General features: G+C 43.3%; 1 long non-coding RNA gene across 3 annotated transcripts in view; it reads left to right on the plus strand.

Annotated features, from left to right (window-relative positions):
* The window catches only part of LOC138297243 (uncharacterized), a 440,690-nt gene that overhangs the window by 303,274 nt on the left and 112,938 nt on the right, over positions 1 to 24,478 (plus strand). For all 3 annotated transcript variants that reach the window (XR_011203964.1, XR_011203963.1, XR_011203962.1), the window contains exons 2-3: positions 19,874 to 19,930; positions 24,113 to 24,169. This is a non-coding gene — a long non-coding RNA (uncharacterized lncRNA). The remainder of the gene's footprint in view (positions 1 to 19,873; positions 19,931 to 24,112; positions 24,170 to 24,478) is intronic.

Below are 24,478 nucleotides of genomic sequence, written 5' to 3' on the forward strand. Positions count from 1 at the left end.
GGGCAGGGTCCTGTGGGTTTCAGGTGTGAAGCTAATGGCGTTAGGCATTGTAGCCCATGGCCTGGTGACTAACATTGTAACTGGTATTGCATGGCCTAGTGCATAGGGTTGTTCCCTGTGAGTTGTGTATGTCAACGGTGGTGTTGTTGCTGGCATTGACCAAGTGTATCCTCTTTCTCTTCCCCACTATTCATGTTTTGTCACCCTGCCCTTGTGTGCATTAGCATCATCTGGCGGATGAGCAGGGGCACCAGCGATGGAGGTAGCTGCATCCCACATGGGCCTGGAGGCCGAATCCACTGACGGTGAGGGCACCAGTGGGATGGAGGGCAAGGGGAGCACCACGACGGAGACAGGAGGGGACCGTTCTGACAGCGACACCTCCTCCGATGGAAGCTCCCTGGTGTGGCGGACACCTTTGTGCCCACCCCAACTACAGGTACAGCTGCCACCCCGCGTACCAGCACTGCCCTCCCAGCAGCCCCTCAACGAGTTTCCCATGCCCACTCACCCAGGAGGGTGGGCATCTCCTTCGCCCCAGGCACCTCTTAACCTGCCCTAGTCAGCCCTGCTGCCCTCAGTGAGGAGGCTACTGACCTCCTGAGATCCCTCCCTGTTGGGCAGTCAACCATACTGAATGCCATCCATGGTCTAGTAGGGCATTTGCAACAAACAAATGCATTCCTGGAGGGCATTCACTGTGGCGTGGCAGCCCAACAGAGAGCATTCCAGGCTCTGACCAACTCACTGATGGCAGCCTGTCCATGTCTCTAGCCTCCCACCTCCAACTCCCTCTACCCAGTCCCATTACCCTCAACCCCAGCCTATCCCAAGCACACCTTCAGACCTGCATGCACCCAAATCAACACACAGAAGTGGCTCAGGCAAACACAAGCTCCACACATCATCCCACAGGCACTCACACAAGCACCATCCATATGCAGACACACCAACATCCACTGCCTCCACTGTGTCCCCCTCCTCCTCATCCACCTCCCTCCCAGTAGCATCTCCACTCACACCTGCATGCACTACATCCTCATCCACTACCTCCATCACCAGCACGAGTATCACTACACGCCCCTCACTGGCAGTCATCACCCCCACATCCATTCACACGTCCCCTGTGTCCTCTCCCACTGTGTCTGTGCCCCCTCCTCCCAAATTACACAAACGCAAGCACTCAGACACCCAACAGCCATCCACCTCACGAAAGCATCCAGCCCGTGCACCTGCACCCAAACACAGCCGACAGAGACCTCCTACAGCCACTCCCTCTTCCTCCACTCCCAAACCTTCACCCTCTTCCAGCCTCAGAGTCCCTAAAAGGCTTTTCCTCTCCACCCTTAACCTATTCCCCGCCCCTACCCCCCATCCTTCACTTCAGGCCAGGGTGGGCAGAACCCAGGCCAGCACCTCAGCCACCCAGTCCACGGCCACTGTAGTTTCTGCAGCTACTGCATGTGTGAGAGGCTCCAAGGAGGCACCCATCAGCACTGCCAGTGTGCCTGCACCACCTGCCAAGGGCAAGAAGGGGATGACAGCTAGCAAGTGCAGGAAGGGAACACCAGCTAGCAAGGGCAAGGAGGCACCACCAGCTGGCAGCAGCAAGGAAGCACCATCAGCTGCCAAGGGCAAGAAAGGAACAACAGCTGCCTAGGTGTTATGTTCCTCCAATTAACGTCGCTTGAATAATGAAGTAACCAGGTAAGATATTGTTATATATTATGCTGTTTAATCACTAAGCTCCTCAAACATCGTCTCTCCAACTCCAGCTCTTCCACAGTCCTTCACCAACATTCCAAGGCAAGCTCCATGGCGTTCCAATGCCCAACATTCTTAGGAGCTGCTGGACTATACCACTAATACAGAATCAAAACTAATATGTGAGTTTACAACTTATATACTGATTTTGTCGTTTATCCATTTTGACATTAAACCAATAACTATGATACAGGTTAGTATGAACTATTGGACATACATAAATTGTATGGTTACAACACTAGGCCAATGTAAAAGGAACAGACGCCGGAGGCGGGATGGCTCTAGTGCCTTGGGCTGCAGCAGCACCTGGGCAAACAACACCAGTCATGGCACTTCAGCCATCCGAGGCTACAGGGGAGGGGCTGGAGCCTCCCCCCACCACAGACAGCACTGCCTCATGCACCACTGCCAGCACCGCCACCTACACCGCCAGCAGCACCACTGCCAGCAGCAGCAGCCCCAGTGGGCAGCCATCCAAGGCTGCAGGGGAAGGGCTGGAGCCTCCCCCCACCACTGACAGCACCCCCACCTGCTCCGCCGGCAGCACCACCACCTGCACCGCCAGCAGCACCACTGCCAGCAGCAGCAGCCCCAGTGGGCAGCCATCTGAGGCTGCAGAGGAAGTGCTGGAGCCTCCCCCAGCCAGCGAGCAGTGTGTAGTCATGACTACATGGGCTGTAGTGCATCCTGGCCCCTGCAAGAACTGTAGGTGTGACACCCAGGTGAGAGACTGTGGCCTTGCCCCATCCAGGATCTGCATCACAGGGCACAAGACCCCCTCCAGAACCAGTAGAAGAAGGCATCCACTTACCCCCTCCTTGCCAGGATGAAGCACACTGGGCACCAGGCCCCCTCTTCAACCAGTGGAAGAAGGCATCCACTAGAGAGACTGTGGCTTTGCACTCCCCAAGACCAAATAGTGGGCAAATCACCCACTAGAGAGACTGTGTCTTTGCACTCCCCAGGACCAAACGGTGGGCAAATCACCCACTAGAGAGACTGTGGCTTTGCACGCCCCAGGACCAAACAGGGGGCAAACCACTCACTAGAGAGACTGTGGCTTTGCAATCCCCAGGACTAAACAGTGGGCAAATCACCCACTAGAGAGACTGTGGCTTTGCACTCCCAGGACCAAGCAGTGGGCAAACCACCCACTAGAGAGACTGTGGCCTTGCACTCCCCAGGACCAAGCAGTGGGCAAACCACCCACTAGAGAGACTGTGGCTTTGCACTCCCCAGGACCAAGCAGTGGGCAAACCACCCACTAGAGAGACTGTGGCCTTGCACTCCCCAGGACATCACAGAGGGCATGCAGCCCCCTCCAGGAGCAGTGGCGTTGTACCATCTTCCCGCTGAGGTGCCCCCCCATTCCCCGTCCCCCTGAGGTCCCTGTGTGTTTTCGACCTGATGCCATTGCAGTTTTCTATCCGTATTGAGGCAGGAGTCAACTGTGGCCTTGGCCTATGTGTTATGGCCCTGTGGGCCACGGACATTTTGGAGTGGACATTGTCCCTCCATTTGTATATATTTTACATACTGTTTTGTCCTTTCAGTATGTATTTATCTACATATTTTATATTACATTTTTTATATTACATTTTTTTATATCACTTTAATCAATTCCTTTTGTCCTTGCGTTATTCCTGAGGGATATGGGGTGGATATGTAATGTTGTTGCATCTGTTTGTGTGTATGGTGTTGGGGGTGGGGGTGTTGCGTGTGTGTGTCACTCTCTTTTTCCTCCCACCCTCCCTTGTGTGCTAGGTGCGGTACTCACCATGGTTGTCTTCTCTGCCCTTCCGTGTTCCTGGTGTAGAAGGAGGTAGACCAGCATTGAAAATATGTGCAGTTCGGGCACCATGGCATCATGGTTCTTCCTTGAGTGTCGAGAGGTGAGTCGTTTCCCTTCTGTGTACTGTTTCCACCATGCTTTTGATGGCATTGGTACCGCCCTGGAAAAGGTGGTGGATTGGCCTGTCATAATACAGTGGGCGGTACATTGTCTTCCACCTGGCTGTTGGCGGTTAGAGCTGCGGTGCTTGTTGCTACTGCCGTGGTGGTTGGAGTGTTAAAGTGGCTGTATGTGTTGGCGATTGCCGCCGTGGTCAAAATTCCATTTTTCTTACCGCAGGCCTGTTGGCGGTATTACCGCCACTTTATCACTGACTGCCAGGTTTCTAATGAGGGCCTAATTGTGTACCTAGAAGTATAGGAAAGGCCAAAGTTAAAATGGTTTAAAACCGATAGAGCACAGGCAAACAAGTGGAAGGGTGAATCTGTTTAAAAAGACACCAAGAGTGGCTTGAAGAAAATTGGTGCTGAAAACATATTTTTTATAATGTTATGAAAAGAAATGTACCAGGATAAGTGAGTAAACACAGAGACAGAGGAAAATGCCTACATTCTCATGGAGTGCTTGCTGAACAGAAAAAAAATCTAGAAAAGCTGACACTTGTGGAAGGTTCAACTGAGCCAAATTAGAGAGATGCTAAACATGTCATGCTTCATGGGAGGAAAAATAAACTAGATGGACAGGCTAAAACAAAAAAAAACATTGAAAAGAAAGCAAAAAAAAATGACAATACTAAAAGACAATGGGAAGCAATGATTGGAGTTGCTTTCCAAGTCAGTTATCTGTATGTCTCTAATAAGTCTTCTGCAATCAGTCAGCAGTGCTGTATGACAAGCTTCAACCTAAAAAGGGGGCCAAGGCTCTGAAAAGCAATAGGGTGCCATTCAGATGGTAGGAACGTCAATTGCAAATGCTTATGACATAATAAGATTATCAATTATAAAAGATGTGGACTGAAGGATCAAAGAAGTTGCTGTTGTGCAATGAATCACAGGATGGAGAGGAAATCTGACATATGACATGGAATCTGTTGTGCACTATAATGATGTTCCCTCAGTGGACAAGCACTTATTGTATTCACAGCATTAGAAGGATTGATCTGCTTTAGGGCATACAGAAAAGCAGATATACCCAGGTTATTTATCAGGGGTCGGCTCTCACAGTGGAGCTTGACTTTTGGCATGTTTTCTTTACCTTTGCATTTAGTTATAAAATTAACCATCATTTAAAGAGGCAGCTGGCAGTTCCTTCCATTGACATCACATGACTCAGCTGGCTTCCACAGAATATGGCCTTCTAGGTTGCAGTAGCAAAATAATACAGAGCAGGGTCGTAAAGCAGGCCCATGCAGCCCCCTTGGTGCAGGTAGGCTCCTGCCCTTCAGGGGCCCTCAAACCTTCTATGTGAGATATGAGATATCTGGGGCCCCTTTTCATTTTCTGTAGGGGGCACCATCTTTGTGCATTACACCAGTGAAACAGAGCAGAGCATCATAGACAGGGCAGTATTAAAAAAGGATGTTTTCTCGCTCTGGGAACTAAGTGGAATCATAGATAACTGGACCTAGCCTATCTTTGTGCAATGTTACTGCCTGTTGCTGACAGCTAAACTCTTGAAATCTACATATGGCTGCCCCTCCACCCCTTTTTACCCCTTACTTTTCTTCCTCTCAAGGACATCTCCTGCAATGGGAAAAGGGGTAGCTGGCATATACATTGTCATACAGTACATGGGATAGTCATATGACAAGTAGGAAACGGTGATCCCCAATGAGAATGGTGGCATGGAGCTGCTTTCCAAACAGAATGGATGGTTCAAAACATCCTTACCACATTTAGCCCTTAAACCAGCACTGAAAAAGGAGAGCACAGTTTTCTCACCTTTTGGAAATAAAATGCTCTACTGTTTAGAAATAATGTACCTAGGTCTTTTTTCAGGAATTTGCATGCAGCTTTCTGTACTTCCAAGTATGGGGAAAAGACTTTGGCCCTCATTATGACCCTGGCGGTCGGTGGAGAAGTGGCGGTATTACCACAAACAGGCTGGCGGAAAACAAAATGGAATTATGACCATGGCGGTTACCGCCATGGTCATCCGCCACTTCTCCATTACGACCGCCAGGGTGGAGACGACCGCCGGGCTGGAGACTTGGGTCTCCAGCCTGGCGGCCGTCACAAGACCGCCGGCGTTATCACAACCCTGCTGACCACCATGGATTTCAGGTGGTTTGGAACCGCCATGAAATCCATGGCTGTAGGCACTATCAGTGCCAGGGAATTTATTCCCTGGCACTGATAGGGGTCTCCCCCACCACCACTCCCCTGCCACTCCCAAAGGTGGCAGGACCCCCCTCCCCACTTTACCCCGAACATTGCAACACACCCCCACCCTACACACATACAGACACCACCAATACACATACCCGCACGCATACCAACATACATACCAACATACACACACACAGTCATACACGCACACATACATACAGACATGCACGCACACATACTGATAGACATACAAACAGACAGACACGTGCACTCACACACCCCCTCTACATACTCACACACACTCCCCCATGCACGCACACAACACACAACACCCCCCCAACAGACGATCAACTTACCTTGTCCGTTGATCTTCCGGGAGGGGACAGGATCCACGGGGCCTTCTCCACCGCCAGCACCCCGTCACCAGAACACGGTGTTCTGATGACGTGGCAGTGGAGGTGGAGCAACCTCCACTTCCCTGCCGACCGCCAGTATGGCTGCTGGCGGCTCTCCATCCGAAAAAGGACGGAGGGCTGCCAGCAGTCATAATTCGTCGAACGGAAAACCTCCTGCACTGGCGGTCTTCAGCACGGCAGCCCCTCGGCGGTCTGTCAAAAAGACCACCAAGGTTGTAATGACCACCTTTATTTGGATTCTAATCAAAGCTACAAACATAAATTCAATTCATTCTGATAGTAGAACAGAGCACTTTCCAGTTCTACATTCAAAGGCTAAAGACATGTATGATGATATTCTGTTTCCATTATTAGTAAATAATGGTGCATGGAGATTACTCTACTTCAGTACTCATACCACTGTGTTCGGTGCAGCTGCATGGTCAACATATCAGATTAAGGGCATACATTTGCAGGCTGTTTTATATGGCTTCCAACAAAGTATGACAACATGAATAGAAATGTAACATTCATGGTTGTGAATGTACGTTACGGATCTGGGGTGTCGAACATATGTCCAGGAGTGCATGATGCGAGCTAAATTTTCCAAATAGCCACATCAAATAAATGTCATAGAGTGGATCTAAATTCAGCTCATTTACAGTGGCCAAACTGAAAATCAGTCATAAATGTGTCCCTCCTAATCGTACGTTTTATACATCTGGTATATAGACTGTGCATATATGTGTTGGGTTTGTGTTATTTGAGATAGCCACTGAAAAATATCTTTGACACATTAAGATAAGGTAACTAATGCTAAAGTTATCTTTTGTGTTTGACTGATGCATCAATTAGGAGTTTGTTTTCTAGGGTGCTAAGTAAATCCACTACCATCACTCAGGAGTTGCTCCTCCGTTTGGGCAGAGGAGCGTCGCCCCCTAACAGCAGCAACCGCTGCAAATACTTTCACAAGTAAAGGATATTAAACTTTGAAAGGGGTGGGGCATTTGGGGTGACGAGCAGAGGGAAGTGCACTGTGGACTCCCCTCAGATTGCTTGTGTGTTTGGCTGGCCGTCTAGGGCCAGCCAAACACACATGCGCACAGGACTCAACCCAGTCGCTGGGCTGGAGAGAGCTTGCACAGGCTCCCAGTTTGGTTGGGAGCACCCTGGGTGGGCGCTCTCAGCCAATCATGATGCTGCACTGAGCAGCATCAGGATTAGCCACAGGGCAGGCTGGGAGCTTGTACCTGCAGCAGGGACGGGAGAGGAGCGGGTAAGTGATTTTTTCTTTACTTTTTAATTAATTTTCTCCCGCACCCCTCCACCATGCCCCCCGCACTCCTGTAACACCCACCCCGACAAAGCCCTGTGAGTCACTCCTGCCATTACTGTGCCAGAGACACTGATGCCACATGAGAGAATACAAGTATTGGAAAAGTCAATAGATCTCATCTTTAGGACCTACTGACTGTCAGTGGTTTTTAGCAATGTTATACAGAAGCCATGAAGCTGTGCAGCATGGCCTAAGAGCAGAAAAAAGCTTATGGCACAGCCAGCTGCATAATATTATAAGTGCATGCCCCACACATGTGCACCTACAAAGCAACACAGCTGTTTTTTTTCTTCTTTTTATTAACCAATTTTAAACCTGGAGGGGATGAAGCAACACGGAAGGTGGGGATGGAAAGGAAGCTACACTGAGTGCTCTGGGGAAGAAACATGGAGGGCAGATGGAAGAAGCAACATGGAAGACAAGGGGAGAAATAAACATCATTGCAGATTAATGTGGCACATGGGGGAAAAAGAAAAGCACACAAATGCGAGGAAGATTAATGTGGACCTGAGGGGGAGCAGCACAGGGGTGAGAGAGAGCAACACAGATCACGGCAGAGGTGAAGAAAAGTAGCAAAGGGAGACAGCTGGGAACTATGTACACTCATGGAGTGCTTAACTAAAAAGGAAACAGTTTAATTTAAAAAATTTAAATTAAGTGAGAGAAGGGCACAAGTAATGAGGCAATGCTCTAGAGGAGAGAAAAAGAAATTCCACACAAACTAACACATAAAAAGTAAGCAAATGAAAATGACAGCAAAGTATACCAATGTTAAACAATGGGCAGGTTCTAAGGCCACTGTAAGCAGACAATAGCTCTTTGTGCAAACTGACTGCTAGTGAATTGGGGAGCAAGCACACCACCTGCAAAAAAACATTAGGACTGTTCGTATCAGATTGTACTGCATGCCCTTCTCCCTTTTATCCTCTTTTTTAATTATCATGCATTTCAAGGTTAATTATTTGCCTCAAGCTATAGCTAACTCTTTAACGATCATAAAAATAGGATTACATGTTCTCCAATGTTTCTCTGGAATCTTTTTTTGTCAAAATGTGCACCATTATTTGGTCCCTGGTGAATACCTAATGCACAGCCACGACTTTCCCATTAATCAAAGGTCCCCTTGTCACGTAGTTATTAATAATCTCATGTGGCTCTTACTCTTCTATCATTCAAGAATTATATTTGTTTTATGCCCAAAATTATAATACAACAGTGGAGTCATTTATTAATGTACAAGCTCTCTTTGCCAAATTCTTCTGAACCAAAGCAGTCCAGAAACATTGTTAGATGTTAATACATGGTTCATAGGTATCTACACCTTACATGTTTCAAAAAGTAATAATAAACTTTCTGAGTTTCTCAGATCATCCTCACTAAAAATCAGTTCTCGCACACTATCATATCACAAACAAACTACATCCACACATATCATACATATCTGTATTCCTACCAATTAAAACATCCGAGAAATACAGGTCCAACAAAGTCACAAGAAAATATAGTACAGCTATTTTCTTCATAACATTTTGTTTGTGATCGAACACTTCAAATATTTTTTTTACTTGATGCAAAATTAGTACATTGCAGATACACACATATAAAAAGTCAAATACCATACTCTCTTATATTCATCGATGTTGTTTCAGACAATATGTGCATAATCTTGGAATATTACATTAAAGAATTCAAATTTCCTGTGATATTCCAAGGCTTTTGACCAGTGCTGATGCGCATTTAGGTGAAAGCCGCAGGGCAGGACATGTAAGTTGAATAGTGTGGGGCTCACAGAAGACCTCTGAGGCACTCCACATGGAAGAAAAATTGGATCAGAGACAAAAGTGTCCTAAGCGACAAATTGCTTTTGCTCTGTCAAAAAGGATTGCAGAAGTTCCAAAGACATTCCTCTGATTCCTAGGGATTCCAAACGGTCAATCAGGAGGTCATGATTTACCGTGACAAATATGGCCGAAAGATATGCAAGGATCAGTGCAGCATTTCCTCCTTTATCCCAAAAAAATCTGATCTCTTCTGAGGCGACAACCAGCGCAGAGTCAATGCCATGTTCACTTCTGAAGCCAGATTGTGTGGCACTTAATAAGTTGTTTATCTGTATAGCAGCCGAAAGTTCTTGATTCTTGGCTTTTTAACCTAACTTGGCTGGGAATAACAGATGTGAAATTGGCCTATAGTTGATAGGGTCAGTATGAAGCAAGATTTTCTTTTTTATTAGTGGAAGAATAGAAGCTTTTTTTCAATGTCCTAGGAAAATAACCAGTACAAAACATTTTATCTAAAACATCAGCCAGATAAAATTATATTGTTTTTGGGGCCAACCAAATTATTTTTGGTGGGCATTAATCAACTGGGTATCCCGACTTAATGGAATTTATCAAATTATTAACTTGTTCAACTGACAATGGTGAAAAGGAGAAAAATGCAAGTTTAGAAGGTGAATAAGCCTTGTCTGGAAGATAATGACTCAGAATGGTATTAGCTGTAAAGCTATTATACACATCCGCAACTTTAGTATGAAAAAAACAAGGCCAGTGTATTACAAAATGATTGGCTAGCATTTGTATTTTTATTGTCTGGGACGTTGGCCAGTAGCTTTACTGTATTGAATAGTTTTGTAGTAGTATTTTTGACCTTCTCAATTTTTAGCAATAAAATTCGGTGATTTTTCTTTTTGAATTAACTCTTTATAACCCTTAATTGTTTGATTGTATAGATTTATTTCTCACTGTTCTAATAGCTCCTTCTTCATTTGCACCCCTGCCTGCAGAAGAGCTGCTTTTGGGCCCTAGGTTTATCGGAGTACCAAGGTTCAGATGGTGTTACCCTATGGCAATTGTATTTTTTTCCAGAGCTATTTGACCTATCGCTGAACCTAGCCACTCATGGTATGCAGATACTGCTGCATCAAGATATTTAGCGGTGCTAAGATTAGATCCCAGAAGAACTGAATTTAGTACATCAGGATTAATCTTATGTCATGGATGTGACTTTCTAGCTGTGTTAGAGCCAGTTACTGATGGTAATTCATTTGAAACATTTAGATTAACACATAACCTCATGGTGATCTATCCATGTCAGTGGTGATATAGCTGCTAGATTTAGTAGCGGTTTTCTGAGAAAAGTCCAACCAGTGTGTGGCCAGCCCCGTGTGTTGGGCCATTTAACAACTGCGCAAGGCCTACACTAGCCATATTATCAGTTAAAAAAGCAGAATCACTGTCTAATAGATTCTTTAATTGAAAGTTAAAATCTCCGAAAACAGTGAAGTCTAAAGAACTGAATCCTCCTTCTAAATGTTGGCAAAAAATTGGCTAAATGAAGACCGAAGTCCCGGTGGTTGGTATATAAGAAGACCATTAAAAGTATTATGTTTAATTAGCTCAATTTTGAATGCTAGTGCTTTGCATTTGTCCATTGTGGCAACTGCTGAAAAACTGATGGACAGGCTGTTGCGGTGTATTATTGCAAGGCCTCTGCCTCTTTTCTCAGTTTGGTCTGTTATAAAAATGCTGAATGCTGGCGGAATGGCAACTACCAGGTCAGGCCCTGAAGAAGAGTCTGCCCATGTTTCGCTTATGAATGCTACGTCCAATTTGTTAATTTAAAAAAACTCCCTGAACTCTGCTTTGTTTTTTATCAGTGATATAGCATTTATTAATGTACATGCAAGGCTGTGGTGCTTATTAGACTTAGGTGATTATGTTAAGTAAGTTATTACTTTCAGCTGTCTGGCTGGTTAGTGGTTGCCCACAAGGCTGACATTTCATGGTCTTTGAAGTACCAAGTGGGTCCAAAAGAGTGCAAAGGGGATTCTTGCCTAGAGTATTAAGCTTTTATAAATCCTCTTTGGTGCATTACAAGCAGCAGTATGAAGGGTCAAAAAACGGTCAGGGGGACCTCCACTGGATGCTGTCCGGACCCGGATGGACGCAGGCAACTTGTCCTTGGCGCGCCTTTGGGGCATCAGCGGCGTGCCCGCTGTGCACGCTCGCTGTAGGGACACGCTGCCCTGTTGGCTTTGGAGGCTGGCATCTAGGGGGCATGTCAGGGACGTGACGACACAGCGCTTTTCAGCGCGAGTAAAATCAAGCGGGGTGGAAATTAAAATGCAAACCGGGGTCCATCAACACCTCGTATACGCTCGCAAGCTCGCAATAAATGCATAAATCATAAAAGCCTAAAGTCATTCCAAACTGGCACGGAGCATTGATGCCTGAGCCAGGCGCCTCCTGAAGTCGCACACTAGTGCCTACAAGGAAACGAAAGAATTGAGAAAATACAGGAACCAGGCACCTACTGAGCATGTTCTGCCAGCGAGTTCCACTCGCCATGGATTGCTCAGTTTGTGTAAGCATTTAGGGCCATATGTACGAACACTTTTTCCCATAGACACAGAATGGGTAAAAACCTTTGCTACATCTGGCCCTTTACATTTTTATGGAATATCTGTTTTCTAAGTTTAATTTGCAATTGCTTCCTAGTGTAGCTGTGACCTTTCCGGTTTGGGTCTTCCTGTGGCTTGCTAGGTTAATTTATTTCTGATTTATGAAACATGGATTGTGAGTTGAGTTAGTATGTTCTTTTATTTAAACATTTTCCCCAATTTTCCTTAGATTCTGTTATTGAGCTGACAGTGGTTGTTAGTATTCCTATGTACCATTAACCTTTTATTTTACCTTTTTCCTTTTCCCGATTCCATTGATTTCGGTCTAAGTTCAAGCCAGTTCTTAATACTTGACTGTTGTATGTGACTTGTAGTAAAATCTAAGTGGGTGTACTTTTGAGACTGTTTTGCTTGTACTATTGTCACACTCCTTATGGATAATACATTTCCCATTTTTTTTGTATCTCTCTCCGTCAATGGCCGCATTTATTCAGGGTCATACGTGGCAGAGTATTACGTAAAGATATGTTAAGCGCTTAAGTTTCCAAATGCTCTTTTTTGTGAACTGACAATTCAAGTACGATGCGTACATTCCCTAGGCATACTTTTACATATGATGTCAGATGACTTTGGGAACTGAGCCCTACATTTTGAAGCCAAAAATCAAACTGAGACAAGGAAGTCACAAGGCATCTGAGACATAGCTCCAGAAGCATACTCCTCGGACAGAAATGTCAGCATTGATTTACTATGTTCTGGGAAACCACCATTTCATCTGGCATACAGAATACCAGTCATGCAGCATCTGGTCTCCATACATACTACTTTTAGATCAAACATTAATCACAAAACATGCTAATGTTGCATAACTGCACTGCATTTTTAGAAGGGACTATAAAGATCCAATTAATGGGGTAGTAAGCAGAATTACATGGGGTCTAGTAAGCTTTTACCATGTCAGAGGTGCATGGACGAGGTCAGCACTTTTAAATGTATCATTCATAGACCACCTTCCATTAGTTTCCTGCAGTGTGGATCAAGAGAACAGAAGCCATGCTCTCCTTCAGGTGGTGGTACATTGTGTACTATCCCTTTGCCTAGCCCTGTGCATTGCTAGGGGACATTAAAGAAAACATGGGAGACCTTCACTGAATGGTGCTGATATTGAAGCACACTACAGAAAAAACAAAGAACAAACCACATCAGAAGGAGCAGGGTGTATTTTTACCAGAGACACAATGAACATAGTTTATTTCATCAACATCCACTAAGGTATAATGCTAGGGTAAATACCTACCCTCAAAAGCGCAGTATTATGTTCAGAAATTGTCCCATCAACTTCTCTTTACAGAGTGAATTAAGAACTTCAGACCTTTGTGCAACCTGTAGGTCACATATTTAAATAAGGACAGATCTAACTCAGCCTTTTATACTTCTTAATGGGTTAAATTGAGAACTACTGAGTAAAAAAATAATAATAACGTGCTTCTTGCAGCAGTACAGATGAAACTGAACTAACAAGTGCTATATTAAGAATTACCATATATTATTCGTCATAATAGCTCTTTGCCGATCTCCAGTAACATAAAAGTACAACAATCATAAAAAAACACAAAACCATCCTTAAAACAAAGTAGTAGATATCTCCAGAGATCGGAAACATATATACATTAATGAGGAATTCGTTATCATAAGAGCCAATAACATGATATGCATGGTACTAAATAGATAAGAACGTTGTTTGATCCAGGTTTGAAGTTCAGAATTGAACCACAGAAAGTGCAAATACTCGCAAAATGAATACAAAATTAAAAAATAATAATCTTAATAAAGAGAGGGACCTGGTGCTGCGCAAAAATCGACATTAAATTGTACAACTTTTAGGGCCATATGTACGAAAACATTTTCCCATAGACACAGAATGGGTAAAACCCTTTGCTACATGTGGCCCTTAGTGACACATTAAGATCACAGATGCGGACAGTTCACATCCAAGTACTGCCTTTAAAGCATTCCGGCACATAGGCTAGCCTGTATCCAGTGCTTAATTTGTGCTTGCTGTTTCCGGTGCGGAGCACTGGCACTTATTTCTGGCGGGCAGCACTTATTTTTCTGCCTCAAGTATTTACTGCAAGCAAAAGATACATATGGGAAAGATAAAGGAAGAGAAAAATGAAAACGCGTCACAAAGGGGAAAAGCAGAAAGCTGCAGGAGTGAGCTGAAGGGGCAGGGAGTGTCTTTAAATGGATCGAAGTGGCCCGAGATGGCTTCAGGATTATGCTGCCTCAGTATTCCGTGTTCGCACATTTAATTGCAACAGCTGCATGTTTAAGAGGAGGGATCTGGGCACTGGCACGTTTTTATTTACAATTAAGCACTGCCTGTATCTATATGAGACTTCCCTATTACAGCTGTGCAAAATAGCAGTAAGTGTTATATAAACATCCCAAATAGGACATACAACTCACTGCTCATTATACACAATGTTGTCGACAGATTAAAAACCATTAAAAACCAGGAGTGGGTTTACCCCCATCAACGAGACACTCTCTTTTTGACAAATCATTACTTAACCATTTCCTGGACAGCTGCTGCTTGTACAATGCCGAATTCAAGCTGAGATTAGGAATCTGACAAATGAAAAAAACATCACTCGTGTGAGTGGAGAGGAATCTATATGCCTCCACATATCTGCTAGTTCCCAGTTTCACAAATGGGAGCTATCCACTAGGCAGGGCATAGATCTTTTGCAGGGACAGCTCTAGACCACCTAGTTCAAAATGTCATAGTTGGAAGAGTCCTATACTTGAATGAATATAGATTTTACAAGCCAAAGGACGGGGGGGGGGTTGGTGGGCGTAGGGGGGAATATTTTGTCAATAGTAGGCTTGTAATATGGGAATGGTTTTAAGTTCATGAAATCTCGTGTCAAAATACTGCTGGTTTTAACAGTTTAGATGATAGTAAATTTCCAATAGATGTCTTTTGGACTGGCTTTCGTAATTGAAACGTCTCTTCAGGAGAGGCCCAAATGTTCTCCAGCCCGAGTTTCCCCAATAGCAATCGTATAAAATTCAGCCATTGGATCTTGCATACACATGCAGGGGCATAAGGTGTTTGAGGCTCATGCAATATGAGCTTAACGCTGCTGTCGACCACAATCAATGCCTGTGTAAAAGCATTCTACACTCAGCTTTATGAGTGATGCATCATTGGACCAAATCTAGACATAACAGGATCATAACAGGAACATCGGGGTACACACAGGAAGTCCTAAGAGAAGTGCTGGCATCCTCTGGCCGTACACTTTTGAGAAGTCATAGTCATCCTTATTTGGGTACTTCACCACTCTATTAACGTACAATGAAAAGAGTTCTGGGGACAAGACACAACCCTTTCTAACTCCATGTTGGACTCTAAAGCGCTATGTCAGTTGCCCATAGTTGCCCACCTCACTTTGCATAGTTTTCTGAGTGAAGCTGCATCAGTAAATGCAAACGTTTTGCAGGGATACCCCTTTCATCAAGGATCTTTCAAACGTTTAGGTACCAGGTCAAAGCCAGCTTTTTATTATCAATGTTTTCCAACAGATACATTTAAAGTGAACGATCTGGTTTACAGTGCTGACTTTATTTCTGAAGCCAGCCAGGAATTCAGATATCACTTCTTGGCCCTCTGTCCAATGTTGGAGGTGGGCCAGCACTTGCTTACAAAAAATATTTTGTACAGCGTCTGTCAGGCTAATAGGCCTGTAGTTGCCTGGGTCAATGTGTGGTGCCGATTTTTGAAAATTTGAATTATCTCCACCATTTTCCAGGAAGGTGGAATCTCCATACCCAAAAAAATATAATCAGAAAAAAGATTGATAAATGATCCCCAGACTTCCACCTTAGCCATGTAAAGTTCTTTGGGGATTCCATCAGGCCAGTGGGATCTTGCTGCCACACATGACATAATAGCTAACATTGTTTCTTTTAGCTCAAATTCCAGATTGCCAGACTTACTGCCTTTGATGTATTTAAAATCTAAGGGTGAGTCTGAGCCATCCTGGGCTAGTGTGCTACTACCCATGTAAAGGTTGCTAAAATGAGTGACCCAGTGTTGCTGTTGGTTACAAAATTCTAAGTTAGCAACAGCCTTCCAAAAGGTTTTATTATCTTTGGTTGACAATGCACCTTGGAGGTTTGTCCATAGTGAATTCTTCCAGAACTTCTCTACAAGTAGCCTTTGCTGCTTTTAGGAGCTTGGATTTGCTTCCTTGTATAATTTGTTGTATCATGCCTCCTCCTTAACACAATTTTTCTCCACTATTCTTGGAGTAGTTAGAGATCCTCTGATCTGGGTGTAGAGCAGGTTGTGCTCTTCTTGTAATACCTTTATTCTAGTGTCACAGCCGAGACCAACCAGATTCACTACTACCTCCTTTACTTTAACTAGCACTCCCTCGAGCACGTGAGGGTTCCTCACAACCCAATTACACCTTATATTTTTGCCGTTGTTGGAGTGTGAAACATTGCCCAGATCTGGTCAAGCTATACTTGGAAGCTTTAGTACCAATCTTTCCTCCAACGCATTATGGTCACTAACCTTCCTATCCAATACTTCTATATCCTTCAGGAAGGGCCAGAATCTAACACTGATTAGAAAGTTATCAATGCTGCTTGAGTGACCAACTCTGTTATATGTAACGTTACTGTCTCTATCCGATGGGGTCCTTCTGTTAGCCGCTCTAAGGCCAAAGTTGAGTGTTAGTGCCAAAACTTGTGCTGCTCCAGCTTTCCACTTCACAGCAGGGAGTTCTACCTGAGCGATCTGCCACTGGCAGGGTCAACTCTGGAACATATGCTAGTAAGGGTTCGATAGTGATGTTAAGGACCCCAGCTACTATAATGTTACACTCTTAAGGTAGTTCTGCTTGTATGCTCTCTAGCTCCATTAACACACTATTTTTTGGCTGAACGCCCTACACCCAATCATAGACATTGAAATTGTTAAGAGTCATGCCTAATGGAAGCTCCAAGCTGAATGCTAAGAAATCTGGCAAGTCTGTACTAATAGGGGTAATTACACATTGGAGTGTAACCTTGACCCAAATTGCTAGGCCCCCTGATGGTCTTCCTCTACGTGACTGCACTGCATTAGTACAAAAAGATGAATACCCATCCCCATAAATAGGGTCAATACTCCATATGACTTAAAAAAGAAAAATATCATGGGCTTCGATAAACTGCCCCTACTCAGGTTCTGGTAGCATGCATCTTATCCCGCCACATTCCATGACAAAATTTTGATCCTATTTAGTTGATCTTGGCTATACCCCTCATCCCCTAACCTAATATCCCTGCAGCTCTGAGGACCCTCCGGACTTGGGTCTATTTCTAATGGAGTATAACCAATGTCTTCCCTCATACCCTTACTACTGACCATATTCTCTGTAGTTTTAGGTGTATGCCATCCACCAAGTCAATTAGGTGTAGTAGGTACTGCTATTTCAAAGTTATTTCTATTTCCTAGGTTTGGGGGGCCTTGTGTGTCATTGGACATTGTAAAACTAATTGAGATTTGTGTACTCGCATCACAAATTGGGCATACCTCAACTAACATTAGGCCTACCTCCAAATCCTTGCTGATGAGGGAAACCGTTAGCACTTCAAGGGGGCCCCCTGGGAGACTGATCCCTTGGCACTGCTCATATTACTCCTAATGATAGAATAGCAGTGTCTTACCTCACAAAACCAGTCAGTCACTTTATTAATAAAGGAATCCTGATCTTCTTTGGCATCACAAAGCAATTTGGGGACCTGGTTTAGGAAGATTGCATATTGTCTGATATGATGCCGATGTCCAGAGTAAACCCCATTGTGCACTCTGCCCCATGGACCTGGCAGGTTTGAAGTCCATGAATACAGGTTCCACGGGGGAGGAGTTACAAGGGGATAAAATTCCTGATTAAACTCCACATGGCACCTCTCAACCTGCCTTGAATGAACACTACTGGGTTACCTCATCTGGTGTATCTCAGAGTGCGCTCCCCCATGGCATGACAACTCATCTAGTTTGTTTGCTGAAGGAGGGGGAGGTTTTGGAAGAACACAATCAGGTTGTAAAGCAGAGCCACAATCTCTGGGTGCAGGGTTTTTGGACATAGTTCCCACAATGTTAGTTGCACCTACAGTCCTCCCATCCCCATCTTTCCTGTGGCAACTTACACACTTCATAACTGTTACTTCCCCAGCCTTTCTTTCAAGGACTTCAATTGTTTTTAGGCAAGGAAAGATCATCATTCAGGCCACTAATTAGGTCAAGATGACATTTAATGGTTTTCTAGCCCCATAGAGAAATGCCCCCTTTCTCGTCATAGTCCCTATCTCTTTATTTGCTTCTTCGCTACAAGATGCCGAAAGTACCGAAAAGCAGCGGCGACATTCCACTACTAGGTTATTTTGTTCCATAGTCAGAGCCCCTGGGTCTACTACCTGCCTATTGGTCTTTTGAGGTATTCTCGTCCAGTTAGCGGTTTCTTTCTCAAACATTTGTGCTATATGTTTGTTTCTATAGACTGAGGGTTGTGTTGAAGAAGGAGATGAATTATTGACCCGCTGGAGGCAAGGCATTGATTTATTTAATTACATTTGTTTAGCAGGGAATCACTTTAATCTAGTACACAGTTATTTTCTGCTGATCTCAAGAATTTTTTAGTTTAGCTCTCCCTGGGCCTTTTGCCCCCTCCATCATCTTCTTTTTGCCCATTGCCTAATTTGTACTTTTAATGGATTAGCACTACTTAAACTGTTCCAACAAACTGTTTCAACAATTAGTTTGGGCAACAAGTACAATGAATAAGGCAGTCCCACCACCAAAGATACTAAAGGACCCACAAGACTTCACTCAGGGTCTCCAACACGCCAACGGCCTATAAAATCAACTAAAAGTCCTCATAAAAAATACAGTTTTAAACCACTTAGTAAAGTCAATGTAGACCAATATTAGAAATACCAGGCAAGTTCAGCCGATGGACGGGTGTTAAAGGGATGGACCAGCCCATCCACCTCCTGGACCTGACAGGCATGGGTGTGACCTGGGTGTGGCCAGTGCTGCAAATAAAGCAAATTCGCTTTATAACGCGCAGATCAACAGGAATAGATACAGGCAGTCATTGGACCACCTGAAATATTCTGGGACTCAAGTTGGTCCAGAAATGCCTCAGAGTGTTATCCCTTAATAATATTATGTTATGCCTACGCTTGCAACATTGATGCATCCACGGTGACATATAAAATGACTGAGGCAGTTAGGAAGCATTACAAGCATTAGCAAAGCCAATAGGTCTCATATTTGGGACATAAAAATGAGAGGTGTAAGAACAGAGCAATGAGTCTGTGCTTTAGGGTGGGGACAGACTAACAACAGGTAAGTAAAGCCAACAAAATCCATCAAGTAGTAAGGAAGCAAGAAGGCCAACTAATGTTAAACAATGGGCAGGCTCCAAGCCCACTGTAAGCTAACAAAATGTCTTATAACAGAGTGTATATGTGTTGTCTTAGGTGAGATCTAAAAATGACACAGAAGATATTAGTGTAGCGCAGTGAAGGGATATGTTTGCCACAACATATGGGCTAGACTGTGTGAACTGCTGGGTATTTGATAAATTATATGTATATTTAAGGAGGGTCTGTGTGGAGGGATGCTTATGAACATATTTCTTTTCATTTTAGCAATGTATATTTATTTCTATTTCACATAATTCAGAGATTAGGAGTAATAGTACGGTTTGTCAAGAGTCCACAGGCCATCTAGATTCACTTGAAACTCTTTTCCATCTTCAGTGTTCTTTATTGTCTTTTGCTTGTTTCTAGGTAACAGTAGAGGAAAGCCGGCTGACGCTTGCCTCAGAAAAGAACAGGTAAACCCAGGTAAGAGTAAAATATTAAAATTATTAAACTCAAGTTAACAACACAAAACACATTCTCTTATGTTAAACTCTGTGCCACATTATGGTCATTTTCCTTCCCCCCCCCCTTTTATTAAGCCTAGGATATCCTTTGCATGAGGAGACACAGTTATGGGGTTACTTACCCAATGTCCTTTTAATCCTTTCAATTCACCCTTAGTCATCAGGTGACAGAAGCTATGAATTGGTTAATCCACACATAAAAGCCCCTTTACATCTTAGGGAAGTCAAGTCCATTAAAATTGAAAGTAGGGCCTAATTCTCATTTGGTTCTTTACATAATTTTTAATGCAGATGGTCATCAGGGTGTGGTTATAGCTTCAGTGATGTAGCTTTAATGTCTAGTAGAAGCTTACGTGTTCTTTTAGATTCTTTATGTTGTTATGGAGAATCTTGCATGAGAGCAATCTATAATGTGCATCCTGTAAAGGAGTAGTTGGATGGTGGCTTCTGAGGTGGATGGAACTGTCCAGGTTATTCCCAATCTGAATAACCTTTATTTTAGCTAATAACACTGGAGGACACTGTACTTTTCTACACTGGTGACAAGAGGAAACAATCTGAGTGGTAATTTATCAAGATATCAACTTGGGCAAGCTAAGTGACTGCTGAAATCATGTTCAAAAACACTGGACAAACGCTGAAGGTTTTGGAGGGATGTCTCAATGACTAGGGTCAAGGACCATTTATCAGATGAACTCTGACGTACCTGATTTTGTCTGTGGATTGAGGCAAGTGTATGCAGGAATTGGCAAGTACATTGGACCCATTACTTACTGTGCGAGCCGGGTGGTGCAAAGTGAGTGGCAGCATGAGCCGATACAGTAAAACTTGTGTCCAAGTATGCATGTAGGGGAGCAAGCGCACTCACAAGGGTCGACGCTGGTTGCCTAATAATGGGCTATTGATATTGCAGGAAAGAGCACAAGACTTGTTGCCCGGGAAACCAACTATTTACACAGCAGGGAAGAGCACACTGGAGTGTGACACTTGCTGCTGGGAAACCAGCTATTGTGTGTGTGTTGCAGTGCAAGACTTGTTCTCTAGTAACTCACTGTTGCTGTGCAAAGTGTGGATCCCCATCAATGTCATCACAAGCTGGCTTCATTGTTATGCTACACACTGTGCCTCCTGTGTCACTGCTTATGTGTTCTCATCACGGTGCACACCAACATCAGCGTATCTTCGCTTCATCTGCATTGTTTGTTGTTTAACTTAGTAAACTGTCTCTATGCGCAGCTCTCCATCTGTATGGTGTGGTTGTCCAGTAAAGAGTCGGCTTTCTATCACCTACATTAGAAAGCAAATTGTGAGGCAGGTATATTGTCAAGGTGAATGAGTCTATCTTGCCTGAAAATCCTTGGGAGGATTGTCAATAGTATGCTCAGGTGTTACATCGAACATCAGTGACTTGAAGTCCATCAGCATCATTTTCTTTTTGAGTCTTGGGTATTACTTTGAATACTGATGTTTCAAGTTTGTTATTATTTTTTTTAAACTATTTTTTTACTTTATTCTGGTACTGCCTTCTAGGACATAATATTGCTTGAACACACACTTCTGAGGAAGGAAACATTGAGCATATCTGTAAAACTCTGGTCAACATTTTGCTCTCATTCTAGTGTGGTGCTTTACGATACACTGTTGCTCCACTGACTTTATTTTCTAGCTAAACAGTCATAGTAATTTTCTACAGTGGTGAGTCATAATGCAGAATATGACTTTGCCAATGTTTTTCTTACCTTCTCCAGGGAAGCACATTATGAGATGAGCAAAATGGAAGAATTTTATTTACGCTATGTAAAAGTTAGTGGGACATTATTAAGTGTAGAAATAATACTGCCCTACTTTTACTTTGCCTTGGTTCTAAAGGACAAGACATTTGCCCAGCATTTGGGTAATGAAACAGAAGAGCTGAATGAATTTGCTGTAGGTATTAAAAAGTAAGACAATCATTATTTACCCAAAGCACAATATTCAAATAGTATCATTTTGGCAGGAAAATACAGCGACCACAAGAATCAGTAGAGAGTTACATTATTGATCTGAGTAGATTGGGTGATTCATGTAAATTTGAGAGGTCTACTGATGTACGCATTGGTGATCAATTCAAGCTGGGGTGCAACACTGAAAAGGTCAGGGATGAACTATTGTGCAAAGACGACCCTAGGTTAGATGAGGTTCTCCTAATTGTGGGGAAATTGTACACTTATTACCTTGTGTGGATATCATAAAACATAATATGACAAAGTAGCAGAAGCTCTAGAGAAGATACGAAGTGTCAGTGAAGAGAAAAAATATGTAGGGCCTCAAGTTGGCCGTGAAAATGAACTCAAGCCTATATTGTGGAGAAGAATAACAAAAATAAAGCTATGGACAATCAAAAGAAAAAGTTCAAATGAATTTGCTTCAGTTGTGATAGTCAGGGACACCTAACAAATGAGAAAATGTGTCCTGCATAGAATGTCAAGTGCAGGGTGTGCAGGAAACAAGGGCATTTTGGAAAGTGTTGAATAGCTCATAATAAGTTGAAAAGGGTGAAAAAGATTGATGTAGAAAATGAATGAAAGTATGATGAATTATGCTGTGGCCAGATCATGTTACTGGTAGGAGACCAAAACAAAATAAATCCTATTGATTGGGCCAAAGTTAATGATTCTTCAGTTTAAATGTTATTTGGCTTGGGTGCAAAACTCTCTCTGATCCCAAGGAAATTTTACTTGAACAAACTGGTAGATAAAGTGAAAGTGTCTAAACCAGATATTTGGCTCCTAGCTTACGGGCCAACCCATTAAATTGGATGGGTATTTCATGGGAGAAATTTGATGTAAGGGCAAATTTGCAACAGGACAAATCTCTATTGCTACCAAAGGGGACAGCATCATCAGCTGGTTTCACCAAAAAGACTTGGGTGTGATGCTGGACCCCCAACACTGATCAACCAATTGTGTTGAAGGAGATTGGGTCACATAGTAGAAAACCCACATGGAGCATAAATAAAAGTGTTGAAACTGTGAGTGAAATGTTTGATGGAGACTTGAACAAATCATTATGGTCAGAATTTTTGGATGTATTTACAGATAACCTGAGTTGTTTGGTAAACTACTCCCATAAGATTATGCTAAAAATGTTAACTCCAGTGTGAGTAAAGTCAGAGGGGTCCGATTAGCATTGAGAGAAGCAATGATTGATCAAATTGACAATCTAAAAAAAAGGAATTATAAAGGAAGTTGAAATGACAGAGTACATCACTCCAGTAGTGATAGCACACAAGGTATCTGGTGATGCAAGACTATGGGTGGATTTGGGAGGATTGAGAAGGCTGTAATTATTGACAGGCATCTCCTTCCCAATATAACAGAGATGTTACACAAGTTGATTATGAGGAATCAATGAGTTTGACATCTTTTATCATACCTTTTGGCTCTTATAAGTTTACAAGAATGCCCTTTGGATTAATTTCAGCTGCTGCTGTATTTCGAAAAGCAATAGAGAATGTTTTGAGAGGTATTGCTAATAATAACATTTATCAGGATGATGTGCTAATCTATGATCGAATGCAGGAAGAACATGATCAAATGCTGAGAGCAGTACTAGGGAAATTTAGAGAGATAGGTCTTTCTTTAAAAGAAGAAAAGTGCCAAATTGGATGTAGGGAAATTACTCATCTTGAGCATAACCTGTCTGGAAAGGGAGTGTGGCCAAATGAACTGTTGGTAAAGAACATTCAGGGGTTACCAAGTCCTAAATAAAAAGAGTTGATAGCATTTTTAAGGATGACTGAATATTGTAATAAATTAATTCCAAAGTTTGCCAGGCATACAATTTGTGTGGACATCTGAATGCACATGTCAGTTTGTAGATATAAAGAAAGCACTATCTAAATCCCTGTCATTACAGAATTTTGGCACTTCAGAAAAGTCTGATCTTGCAATGGACACAGGTTCAAAAGGAGTAGGTGCAGTATTGAAGAATGGGAATGGTGGCAATGAAAGGACCGCTATGTTTATCTCAAGGTGTCTGGTAAGACTAGAATACAGGCACTCTGTTATAGAGCGAGATGTGCTATGCATTTATTGGGAAATTAAAGAACTTTTGGTGGGGTACAAAATTTGTGGGAACACTAATCTTGTCTTCATTCTAGTCCTAGGTCTTCCACGATAATGTCCTGGCTTGCGACGAGTAGCGACCACAATCCCAGGTAGGTTATTTTGTATTTCTTTACTTTGCACCCTTTCACAGGCTGATTCATAAAAGTATTTATGAGAATGGGAAATAGCACCTGAGGAGTATTCTTACTTGCCTTTGTGAAATGGCCCAAAATGTCCAACTCCCTGCTAGTAATATTGTGAAAAGGACCGGATCCTCTCTATGTATACTAACTGCATATGACTATTCTCTGAATATTCCCATTGGCTTTCAATTTAGATGTTTTGAAACTAGTTCACTAAGGCATTCCAGACTATATAAAAATGACTACAGGAGTACCACATTATGTACCCCAAAATAC

Source organism: Pleurodeles waltl, chromosome 5 (genome assembly GCF_031143425.1).
Source record: "Pleurodeles waltl isolate 20211129_DDA chromosome 5, aPleWal1.hap1.20221129, whole genome shotgun sequence".
Taxonomy (NCBI): Eukaryota; Metazoa; Chordata; class Amphibia; order Caudata; family Salamandridae; genus Pleurodeles; species Pleurodeles waltl.